The 13,132-nt window shown below is 42.8% G+C and overlaps 1 pseudogene; it reads left to right on the forward strand.

Annotated features, from left to right (window-relative positions):
• Positions 1-9,623: 9,623 nt before the first annotated feature.
• On the forward strand, positions 9,624-12,538 carry LOC143388858 (SH3 domain-binding protein 4 pseudogene; annotated as a pseudogene).
• Positions 12,539-13,132: the final 594 nt, after the last annotated feature.

Here is a 13,132-nt window from a genome sequence, read left to right on the forward strand (position 1 = left end):
AAAAATAATTGTTGGTTTTCATCTAATACATAAATTGATAAACACTTGGTATAGTGTTAAAATATTGTGTAATAGTTAAATAAGGATTTTTTAAAATCATGTATTTTGCATTGTATTGCCATCAGGGACTACCATATTAGAGGTTGACAGTGTTAGTTTAAATAGTAGGATCTGGTGATCTGATTATGTAGCTCAGTGGTATAGCATTGCTTGGTATGCTCTGAGGTCCAGTGTTTGACTCCAGTGTTTGACTCCAAAAATACAAATAAAATTATATGAAAGAGCAGCATCAATTGATTAACAGAAGTGACAGTTAATGTTGCTCATTACTTTCATCCCTAAGCAATCCATATATTATATCCACCTTTATTTTCCTGGAAACCACATGGGAAAGATATTTATGTATTTCTCACATTACTTCTCTCTCCTCAATTCCTATATTTAAGAATTACTGTGTTCCAAGGATACTGAACCTTCAAGGCTCTTGACCTGAACTGCTAAATATCTCTCAGGAAATGTTTCTAATAATTTACAATCAACAGAAGTGTACAGAAAAGGCCCATTCCTCACAACTTTAGTCAGCAATGGGCATTCTGTAATTCTCCAAATCTCTAATAAAAGTCTGTCATTACTGAGGAATACAATATAGGGGCAAACGACTTTTCTAAATATTCTAGCTAAAGCAATCTGCCATGAACACTAATGTCTTCTAGGCAACCAGGAAGCCAGACAGTATAAAAAAATAAGTACTATTCTTTTGGTTCAAAGAATGAAAAATGTGTATTTCCTTTTAAGTAGAAAAATAAAGATGGCATTACATTATGGCTGTGGATGTTAAAGCTCATTGCAAAAAACGTATATAATCTGATATTTTTATACCCCAGCATGACTTAGCAAGTGACAAGCACGTTACACCTGCCCTGGAAGGCATGGGCTCCTTTGGTGGACATCAGAGGAAGCCAGAGTCCCACATAGTGGAGAGTAAGTCTTCATTTCAATTCATTGAAAAAGTGGGGGCTCCATTGTTAACCAAGAATGTAAATGAACTTGAAAATCTGCTGGATAATGGATTCTAAGACTAACCTTAAAAGAAAAAGTGACCTGTCCTCTACCTGGAACAGCACACTGAGCTGTCCAGGCTCCCAAATATAATTTATCAATGACTTAGAAAACAACCAAGGCACATCAGTGAATAGTTGGAGACATACATTAAAGTCTGTGATTTACAAAACATTCTTAACCTGCCTGTCAATGCAAAAATTCAAGAGCAGTGTCAGAAAATCCCAAGAAGCTGACAAAAAGAAAAAAAAATCTGGAGTATCTTAAGATTTAAACAAGCAAGTGTACCACTAACCTCTTAATACAAAGAAATCATTCTAATAAAATATATTAAGTCATCTACATATAGTGTCACTAAGAAAAAATGTCAGCTGTTAACAAGTCAAAGAAAATCCAGAACTTCAGCTATTCATAAACATGAAAAACATAGAAATTTCAAAATGCAAAAACCTTTTCAAGATCTTACTTCGTGGGTTACCTCTCTTTCTCCCCTCTTCCCGGTCATTTTTTTTTCTTTGCACTGTCACTTGTTTTGCATATGTAACCTCATTTTCACTGTTTTCTTCCCCCTATACCACAAAGATGTTCAGAGATGAACATCTGTGGAACCTCCACCTCTCTATATCTCCTACACTCCAATACTCTTTCATTATTAAAAGCTATCACCCGTTTATTCATTCAACAAATATTAATTGAATGCTTGTCAGATTCTACACACTATTCTAGTGGTAAACACGACAGACCAGACTTCTATTCTCATGGACACCAACAAACTAGTCTACAAGCAAAAACTATCTTCCACTGTAACTCAAAAGGTAATATTCAGGATATACAAAGTAGTAGTGTCTGGCATGGAGAGGGAGCACTGATTCAGGAAAGGGAGCCTAACATTTGTTTTCAGACTTGTAAAATGAGGAGCCTGCTCTATATAACCATCTGAGGGCAAAAGGTTCTATGTGGGGAAAATATCAAGTTCCAGGCAAGAAACAGGCTCAAGGTCTTAGAGGAATGGAATGTGGGGACACAGTCAGAGCAGAGAGGAGGGGAAGTGACTTTGAAAATGGGTAGGGACCAGATCATTCAAAGCCTCATTTTATGTTTTATATCATAGTTGGTGAGAAGTTCATGATAACTACTATTTTAAGCTACACACTGGTCAATGTTTAAATCTAATTTTCAAAAGATATTCCACATTTTACATTAAAAAGAATCATACCAGGGAGGCTGGGGTGCTGGCTCAGTGGTAGAGCGCTTGCCTAGCATGTGAGACACTGGGTTTGATTCTTAACACCACATATAAAAATAAATAAAATAAAGGTCCATTGACAACTAAAAGATTATTTTTTAAAAAATCATCTCAGGAATTTAAAGATCCATACATCATTGACAGATTTATTTTTCAGTTAAGACTTTAAAAAATTGAAATACAATTCATGTATCATAAAACTCACTTTTTTAAAGTGGATGCTTCAATGATTTTCAGTTTACTAAAATCTTGAAATTGTCACTATTACTATATTCCAGAACATTCTCATCATCCCCCCCCCAAAAAAAAAAAATCATACCCGTTAATAGTCACTTCATATTTGTCCCTCTTCCACAATCCCTGGAAAACATTAATCTACTTTCTGCCTCATGTGGACATTTCACACGAATGGAATCACACAATATGTGGTTTTTGTGGCTGGATTCTTTCACTTAGTATAATGTATTCAGGGTTCATCCATATAATAGCAGGTATCAGGACTTTATACCTCTTCAAGGCTGAATAATATCCTATCATCTGTAGAGGCTCTTTTTTAAAAATTCACCCATCAGATGTTTTTGCTTTTGTGGCTCTAGTGAATAGTACTATGAACAGTCACGCCCAGGTTTGTGTGTGGACATATGTTTTCATTTCTCTTGGGTGCATAACTAGGAGTGGAATTGCTGCATGGAAACTATTTTTAACTTTCTGAGGAGCTGCCAAACTGTTTTCCTTAGTGATTGTACCATTTTACATTACCACAATCAATGAATGAGGGCTTCAATTTCTCTACATCTTTGCCAACAGCCTACAATCAGAAATTTGAAGTTAATTGGTCTGGCTGAGACCCGACATCTGTCCCTTTTTGTTCATTTCTGGTTTTGTTTTTAAAAGTTCCCATGGAAAATGCAATGTGTAGTGAAGGCCAAGAATCCCTTACTTCCACCCATTCATTTGTGATTCCTGACCTGTATTTCTACTATTCCCTGCACCCCAACAGAGCTCTTTTGACCTGTTTTATTCTTGCTACCCAACAAGCCCCTAATATATATCTGCTTTGTCACTGACTGTTCTATAATAAAAGACAAATAAGAAAAACATAATCCTATGTGCATAGTTGTCATTTATTTTCAAGTAGGCAGTACAGCTCTAAAAAATATTTTTAGATCATTTGTGTATGTGTACATGTACAAGGGGAAAAAATCTAGAAATTACTGATGGTTTTCCTTCAAAAAACAGATATGGAGTCAACTCTGTTATATTTTCTGCATATTTTTATCTTCCATCATAACCATGGGAGAGAAGCTACCTGAAGTGATGGTTTTTGAGTATCCTTGGATATGGGAATAGTCAACCCCATTCCCCCACTGATCCATTAGAGTCCTTTTCTTCAAAAAGAGTTTAACCTTTAAAAAGAAAAGAAAAAAGTTCTTTTTATTGAATAAAGTTGGACGTAGGGAGTGAGTGGATGATTTTTATGTTTTGTGCTTCAGCATGACCTTCGGTATGAAATTGTACTGTATGTGTAAAAATTTGAAGCTAATTATATCATTTTAAAGATGTTTTGTGCCCAACCAAACACTGGTAAATGAATGTCTACAGTACCAGCACTGAGGCCTAGAGTCCTTTAAAAAATGAACAGCCTATGTTTGCAGATACCCATCTGAAACAGAAGCCCAAAGCCAAGGTCAAAAGCAAGATTTCTATATTAAAGAGGTAAGCATGATGACTTCTCATTCTCATGGAGGCTGAGATTCTTATTTTTTTTCCTGAGATGCATTTTACATTTAAAATAACCCAAACTATGTCTTTAAGTGGACTGTATTAGCAGAGGGGAATTTAAATATTAATCTAAGGGTTATATTATTAGAACCATTCTTAAGGAAGAACATTAAAAGGTTGAAAATCTACTATTGTGTATGTATCTGATCAGGCTACATTTTATACTGTGTTCCTACTGTATCAAAGTCTGGACGGGGTCATAAAAGATTCAGAGATGTTCATCTCCATGGATTGGATGGTAACACTGCAGAAAGGTTGGGACAGCAACATGGAACTGGTGTCAAAAGCTTGAATGGTAAATTTAAATCAACTGTCATCTGCAGAAGCCAGAACCACATTCTAGCAAGTAGTATCCATTTGTGATATACAGGTCTCTTAGAAGTTAAGAGACACAAAATGTTCTTTTGTTGTTTTTGAGCTTCTAACAAAAAAGAAAACAAAACAAAACCATGTAAACCGTGTCATACTTTAAACATCAACATTGAGAAATTTAAGTTCCAAACACAAATGAATACAAATCAATTATTATTTCTGGCCACAGAAAATATTCAATTTTTTATTTTATTTTTTTATCTTTTGGTACTGAGGATTGAACACAGGGGAATGTTACCACTGACCACATACCCAGCCTTTTTTTTTTTTTTGAGACAGGGTCTCACTCAGTTACTGAGGCTGGCTTTGAATTCATAATCCTCCTGCCTCAGCCTCTGGAATCTGGGATTACAGGTGTGGGATACTGCACCCAGTGATAATTCCATCATCTTTTGACTCTTGTGAAATGTCTGCACAATGCCACTCATGAATTTTCTAAAACAGTAAAGTTAATTATGGTGTCAATTATAGCTATGTGTCACTAGTAATCTATAGACTCCTATTTTAAGTGTTCCACCATATTCAGCAATTTCTAATTGTGTTATTCACAAGATAATTACATGATGGATGAATTTATTATTTAACAGTGTGGAACAATCTAGTAAGGGGACAAGTTTAGAACTGGGTAATGAACATCTCTCTTCAATACTGCTCAACAGCATATGGAAAACCCACTTGGTGATAACAAGGTCTAAATTCCAGGTTATCCCAGACCATCCCAGACCACCCTTCCCCTCTGTTCTCCCAGACTCTGAGAAGACATTAGTTCAATGAGAGCATAAAAATCAAATTAAAGCCTTTACATTTTGTCCTCTAAAAAAAATATGGGAAGCCCCTAGTGTCATACTAATGATCAAAATGTTTTCAGGAGTCTTGAAATCCAGCTCTCCCACCTCAGCTTAGGAGGCTACTAATAAATAATGAACAAAACCTGAAATTGAAAGCATTCAAGTTTTGACCCTTCCTCCACCATCATGGATTCTTCAGCCCAGCATTGTCTAGGCCTCCTTCCAGGATAATAGTACTTTTCCATTGCCTTAGCAATGCCTTCCCATTCCCCTGTGACATAGACAATTAGGTATTGCTCAATAACTCTGGAAGTGACAATGGCAGTTTTTCCCCTTATCCCTTCTTCATTTCCTCATCCTCTCATCATCATGGGCACTCATAAAGGGATCTCCATTCCTACCCATCTCATTACCTCTTCATTCTCTTTGTCACCATTTGAAAATGCAGAACCTTTAATAATTATCTTACTCGTATGAACAGTAATGAGGTTCTCTATGTCTGCCTATCTAAGAGCATCATCCAACACTAACGAGCTAGCAGACGGAGACCCACATCTGAGTCCCATCACATGATTCCATTGTTCCGGCCAGGTGGGCTATTTCTGGCTATAGGCAAGCTTCTGGAGGTAACCTAGGGTTTGTGGGGTGGCTATTATGCATTCACTTTGGTCTTATGATTCACACTGACTCAAAAGAGTTTTCCTGTGTGGTCATACTCATTTACATACTGGTTATTACTTCCCTAATAATAATACATACTGTTTCATTCTTCTTTGTCCTCCTCTTCACTTGTATAAGGGCTTTCTGGAGCTGTGAGTACTCAAAAGGGAATACTAATTGATCATTTTCTAATGGCTACTTTTGATCTCCTCCTGACCTCAGAAGAAAAATTAGTATATCTCAACCATCTGGGTGATCTATCTATACACAAACCTTCCTTGACACTCCCACAGTGGTAAGCATATTGCCTCAACACAAAAGGTGCCAGAAAAATATTAATCATTATCTATAAAGTTTTCTGAACACCTAGGAAAGACAGACCCAGATACACAGGAGAAAGAAAGATAAAGGTGAAGAATGAGCTACACCCTCTGCCAAAAACTATAACAAAGATATCTCTATAGTAATAAGGGAACTTGGGATTGGCTGGGAATCCATCTCTTCCTGGAAATCAAATAAGTTCATAGCACCAAGATCCTATTATCAATGATGATCAATGAGTAGTGATTGAATTTTCCCATGTGCCAGGGCCAACATTAGGCATTTGACCTGCCTTAGGTCATTCAGAAATCAACAGTCTATAGCAGACATAGAGGAAAACAAAACTCTTCTCAGTAAACCAAAGTGGTCACCAAGCACTGCTTAGACAAGGCCAGGAAGAATGGGGGGCTTGGAATGGGGAATAGCAACACTCTGAAGGTAAGAGGGGCTGGTGGCTGAGAGGAGCTGCAGTGGCATTACCCACATCACAACTCTGCCTGCGTCCCCTGTCATTGCTTCTCTATAACCACATTGATGACTATACTGATCACAGTCTGGGAATTACCATGTCTGGGATAAGAGTGCTCTTTTGGCATATGGTTTTATGAAGCCAAAAGAAGTCATTTTTGAAAATAATATCTGGGGGTCAGCCTTTATTCATGATGCCAGTAATAACACCTCCATTGACACCAGGGAGGTATAGACAATTAGACAACTTTATTATTTATTTATTTTTGTGATGCCAGGGATTGAACCCAGGGCCCTGTGCATTTGCAGCAAGCACTGTACCAACTGAGTAACCCATTCTTTCAAAAACTATATATCCCAAGGAAATAATAAAAGTGTGTTCAAAGAGATATCATATATGGATGCTCATTTACAGTGTTACTTTCCATAAAGAAAAAGAGGGAGAGGCAAATAAATACTGTCTAGTACATTTTGTTATCTATAAAATGGATGACTTGGTAGTCATTAAAAATGATGTTGCTGAAGAATTATAGTTTATAAGAAAATGCACAAAACATGCATAATATAAAGTTGTTAAACAGCAAGATCTAAAACAGCTTATTTCCAATGTGTTTATAATGCATATCTGCACATATATTTATACATTGACATATTATTCTAAATAGAAAGCAATCAATAATTTTTTTTAGTATTTAAGTGGGGTGTGTATACAGAAAGACAAAGATAAAATACCCTGAAATGTTAATAGATAGGGAAATTATGGGGAAAAATATTTTCTTCCTTAAATTCTTCTGAATTTTCTAATATTTTTCTAATATCAAAACATGTTATTTTTATAATCCAAAAATATAACATCATTACCAAATTGTGAGTTAAAAATCCATTGCTGTTCTCTCTGAAGTATTTAAGTGATGTAATCACTCTGTTTTTAGTTATTTTTCCCCTTTTTGGTTTCCTCCAAAATCTAGGGCCTTGGAGCGTAAACCATTTGGATTTAAATCTAGCTCTCTATTTTTTAGCTCTATGACCTGGGGTAACATCATTCAATTCTCTATGTGTTCTGAATGTCTGAACACAGTGTTCTGAACATAATTGTTAGAAGAATTAAAGGAGAAGTGGTAAGTTCCTATCCAACAGTTATTTCTCCCACCCTTTTCTTTTTAATAGGCCCTGACTTTGTGGTTTTGTTCAGATACTGACTGCCCACACTTCATACCCCAGAACAAGAAGCAAGGCCCTTCCCAGCCTTAGGTTTGAGACTGGACAGGACTAGGACAAGCACAGTAACTTCATTCCCCTTACAAAGTTTTATTTTAGGGTATGGTTTGACATTCCAGCCAATCAACTAGGAAGGAGAATTTCTGAAGGTCTTCTAAGAAAGTTCTATTCACTCTTAATAAAACAAAAGATGCATGGAGAGATGACTATTCCTTCTCATTTCTGGCCTTCAAACATTCTACTATGTGAGGACATTCAGAAGCCCAATACCCAACCTGGAACAAGTCTGCAAAGAAGCTAACACCTGAAAGAGGGCAGAAATATAAGATGGAAAGAAGCTGGGTTCTTGCTAACCCTGTTGCTTAATATGTGCATGGCTTAATTTTTTAATCTACATTTAACATTTTTGTTTAAGTCAATTGAACTAGATTTCTAATATTTTCAAGCAAAGATATTCTAAGTGATACAAAAAGCAAATTGCCAAGCCAAGACAGAGGACAGAGTTCAACCAACAGAAGTCTTCCCTCCTTTTCTTCTCCAAGTATATAAATATTATATGCAATGTTTATGATTTGTACTTGTAGTTTATGGGGAAGTGACAAGAAAGCAGTAGACAGACCTTTCCCCTCTTCCCAATGCATTCACACAGGACCCAGTTTCTCTAACTGTAATATAAATGCCCCCATAAATGATGGATACGGTTATCCAAGGAAAGATACATGCTATAATAGATAATATCCTGAAAAAACAAGAAATTCTAGGTCTCCTAAAAAATCTTGAGAAACACAGACCTCCCTTAATTCTTCTCTTGTCTCTATAGATCTTGAACAACCTGCCAGAGGCCATGTTTCTGTAGAGATTCTCAAGATAGATCAGGATGGACAGAATGTATGCTATTAGGTCAAAAGAAAGCATTTGCTACTTGAATATGCATGGGCTATATTAACTGTGAGTCTTAATCAAGTAATGAAGACTGACAAGCTCCTTGGCCTAAGGTGCTTCTATGTTATAGAATATGCACTTTTCTAAAAATAAAATTGATAAAAGGCAAGTGACTTGGACAATTACTTTATTTAGATCCCATACCCCAATCTTCTCTTCTCATACTCTTTTGCATCTGATCCTGAAAAGGAATAATAAAATGCTCTGTGTGATATGCTTTGATATTTTCTACTTTGGTAAAAAAGTAAAATGGGGCTGGGGCTGGGGCTCAGTGGTAGCACACTTGCCTGGCATGTGTGAGGCACTGGGTTCAATTCTCAGCACCGCATAGAAGTACATAAAATAAAGGTCTACCAACAACTAAAAAAATTAGAAAAAAAAGTAAAAACTTAGCTCTTAAAGCCTGAAATGTTATCTGTGATTTGGTTCTAAAGCTAAAGTAAATAAATAAATAAAGCAAGTGGGAATTCAAAATCACCCTACCAGGGCCACCCCTCCGCCCGCGGGGCGGGGGCCGAGCGCTCCGGGCACTCGCTGCGGTCCCGGCCCCTCTCCCCCTCGCCTCCGCCGCGGTGCTTCCCGGAGCCGCACGCGCCCCCGGCCGGGCGAGCCGCTGGACGACCAGAGCGCCGCAGGAGCCCGCGGGGACGCCATGGGAGCCAGGAAGAAGCACGCTGCCGAGTTGCAGCTGCGCAGCTTGGTTGCTTGAGACAGAAGCACCATTGCTGCTCCAGGAAGCAGAGGAAGAGACATGTACCCTTAGTGGACCCCTGGCCCAGGGTTTCCAGATGGCGGCCCAGCGGATCCGAGCAGCCAACTCCAGTGGCCTCCCTCGGTGCAAGTCGGAGGGGACCCTGATCGACCTGAGTGAAGGGTTTTCAGAGACCAGCTTTAATGATGTCAAAGTGCCTTCTCCCAGTGCCTTGCTGGCCGATACCTCCACCCCTTTTGGAAACGCAAAGGAAGTGATCGCCATCAAGGACTACTGCCCCACCAACTTCACCACCTTGAAGTTCTCCAAGGGCGACCACCTCTACATCCTGGACACGTCGGGAGGGGAGTGGTGGTACGCAAACAACACCACCGAGATGGGCTACATCCCCTCCTCCTACGTGCAGCCCTTGAACTCCCGGAACTCCACCTTGAGCGACAGCGGCATGATAGACAATCTTCCAGACAGCCCAGACGAGGTGGCCACGGAGCTGGATCTGCTCGGGGGGTGGACAGATGATCAGAAGGGATCCAGCAAAGCACACAGTAATAATCCTTTTTGGAGCGGGGTCCAAACAAACCCTTTCCTGAACGGGAACGTGCCGGTGATGCCCGGCTTGGACGAGCTGACTCCCAGAAGCACCGTGGACCTGCTGCTGTTTGATACCGGAACGTCCTCGTTCACTGAATCCAGCTCTGCGACCACCAACAGCACCGGCAACATCTTCGACGAGCTCCCGGCCACCAATGGACTCCACACCGAGCAGCCGGTCAAACGGGACAACCCCTTCTTTAGAAGCAAGCGATCCTACAGCCTTTTGGAGCTCTCCGTCCTGCAAGCCAAGTCAGATGCGTCCACCACATCGAGTTTTTTCACAGGTTTGAAATCCCCTGCTCCCGAGCAATTTCAGAGCCGGGAGGACTTTAGGACTGCGTGGCTAAACCACCGGAAGTTGGCCCGGTCTTGCCACGACTTGGATCTGCTTGGCCAGAGCCCAGGCTGGGCCCAGACACAAGCCGTGGAGACGAACATTGTATACAAGCTGGATAGTTCTGGGGGCGCCGTGCAGCTCCCAGACACCAACATCAGCATCCACGTGCCCGAGGGCCACGTCGCCCCTGGGGAGATGCAACAGATCTCCATGAGAGCCCTACTGGACCCCCCGCTGGAGCTCAACAGCGACAAGTCCAGCAGCATCAGCCCCGTGCTAGAGGTCAAGCTCAGTAACCTGGAGGTGAACACCTTCCTCTTCTTGGAGATGAAGGTTTCTGCTGAGGTGAAAAATGACATTTTTAGCAAAAGCACAGTAGGTCTCCAGTGTCTGAGGAGCGACTTGAAAGAAGGGCCATATCTGCCCATCCCACTCACCTACAGCCATGGGAACACCGTCCAGGTGCAGTTGGACAACCTGGAGCCCTGCATGTACCTGGCCATTGTGGCCCACAGCCCAAACATTCTCTACCCTTCCACTGTGTGGGATTTCATCAATAAGAAGGTCACCGTGGGTCTCTACGGTCCCAAACACATCCACCCCTCCTTCAAGACAGTAGTGACCATTTTCGGGCACGACTGCGCCCCCAAGATGCTCCTGGTGAGCGAGGTCACACGGCAGGCCCCCAGCCCTGCCCCCCGTGGCTCTGCATCTGTGGGGAAAACACCAGTTCCTCCTGTCCAGGCCCCAGGACCTCAAAGTCTGCATGTTTTCCAACATGACCAACTATGAGGTCAAGGCCAGTGAGCAGGCCAGAGTGGTGAGAGGGTTCCAGGTGAAGCTGGGCAAGGTGAGCCGTCTCGTCTTCCCCATCACCTGCCAGAGCCCTGGCGAGCTCTCAGACTTCACGCTGCGGGTGCAGGTGAAGGATGACCAGGAGGCCATCCTGACCCAGTTCTGCATCCAGACGCCACAGCCTCCACCCAAGAGTGCCATCAAGCCGTCCGGGCAGAGGCGGTTTCTCAAGAAGAACGAGGTGGGGAAGATCATCCTGTCCCCGTTTGCCGCCACCACCAAGTACCCGACGTTTCAGGACCGGCCCATGTCCAGCCTCAAGTTCGGCAAGCTGCTCAAGACTGTGGTGAGGCAGAGCAAGAACCACTACCTGCTGGAGTACAAGAAGGGGGACACGGTGGCTCTGCTGAGCGAGGAGCGCATCCGGCTGAAGGGGCAGCTGTGGACCAAGGAGTGGTACATAGGCTACTACCAGGGCAAGGTGGGCCTGGTGCACGCCAAGAATGTGCTGGTGGTCGGGAGGGCCAGGCCCAGCCTGCTCTCGGGCCCCCGAGCTGAGCACCTCTGTGCTGCTGGAGCAGATCCTCCGGCCCTGCAAGTTCCTCACCTACATCTACGCCTTGGTGCGGACCCTGCTCATGGAGAACATCAGCAGCTGGCGCTCCTTCGCGGACGCCCTGGGCTACGGGAGCCTGCCGCTCACCTTCTTCTGCCGGGTGGAACTGGACAGCGAGCCTGAGCGTGTGGCCTGTGTCCTGGAGAAGCTGAAGGAGGACTGTAACAACCCCGAGAACAAAGACTGGAAGTCCTTCCAGAAGGAGCTCGTGATGGCCTTACTGAAGATGGACTGCCAGGGCCTGGTGGTCAGGCTCATCCAGGACTTTGTGCTCCTGACCACAGCCGTGGAGGTGGCGCAGCGCTGGCGGGAGCTGGCTGAGAAGCTGGCCAAGGTCTCCAAGCAACAGATGGATGCTTACGAGTCTCCCCACCACGACAGGAATGGGGTGGTGGACAGTGAGGCCATGTGGAAACCCGCATATGACTTCTTGCTTACCTGGAGCCACCAGATCGGGGACAGCTACCGGGATGTCATCCAGGAACTGCACAGAGGCCTAGACAAGATGAAAAACCCCATCACCAAGCGCTGAAAACACCTCACGGGGACGCTGATCCTGGTGAACTCGCTGGACATCCTGCAAGCAGCCGCCTTCAGCCCCACTGACCACAATGACCTGGTCATCTGAACAGGCGCCCTGAGCACAAGGCTGCGAGCGCAGAGCCCCGTGCTGTCACCAGGGGCTGCGGGGAGTGGGAAGACTGCTTCCACGGAGGGGGTCGCCACCCAGCCCCATGCTGGGGACAGGGACACATGAGGCTCTGCCCTTCTCTACGTTCAGGGACAGCCAGGGGGCTTTCTGCTGCAGGTTGTTGCCAATCAAATAGCTTTCTATTTGTGTAAGTGTGAATTAAATTTAAATCACTTTTTTTTAAAAAGACCAGGGAAGGAACCTGAGAAAGTTGGGATCTAATTTTTTAATGGACTATAAAGATTAAAAACAATCTTAGTAGGGGCAGATGCTGTTGAGGTTTTTATATTGTCGAAACACTTTTTAAATTATGTTACAGATGTATATAGGTATTTAAAGGCCGTGGGTGCTTCTGCTTCCCAGACCACATCTCCACCCCAACAGGGAGGGAAGGCTCTGTGGGCCCCTTCTCACTTCCTGCCCTGACACACGCAGGCCAGTCGGGCAGCGGGAGGGTCTTCAGTGAGTGGACAGCCCACCCGTGCTCCCCACCTGTGGCCACTCCACCGACCTTTCTGTGGCCCTCTGCCT

The sequence above is a fragment of the Callospermophilus lateralis genome, unplaced genomic scaffold (assembly GCF_048772815.1).
Source record: "Callospermophilus lateralis isolate mCalLat2 unplaced genomic scaffold, mCalLat2.hap1 Scaffold_45, whole genome shotgun sequence".
In the NCBI taxonomy this organism is placed as follows: Eukaryota; Metazoa; Chordata; class Mammalia; order Rodentia; family Sciuridae; genus Callospermophilus; species Callospermophilus lateralis.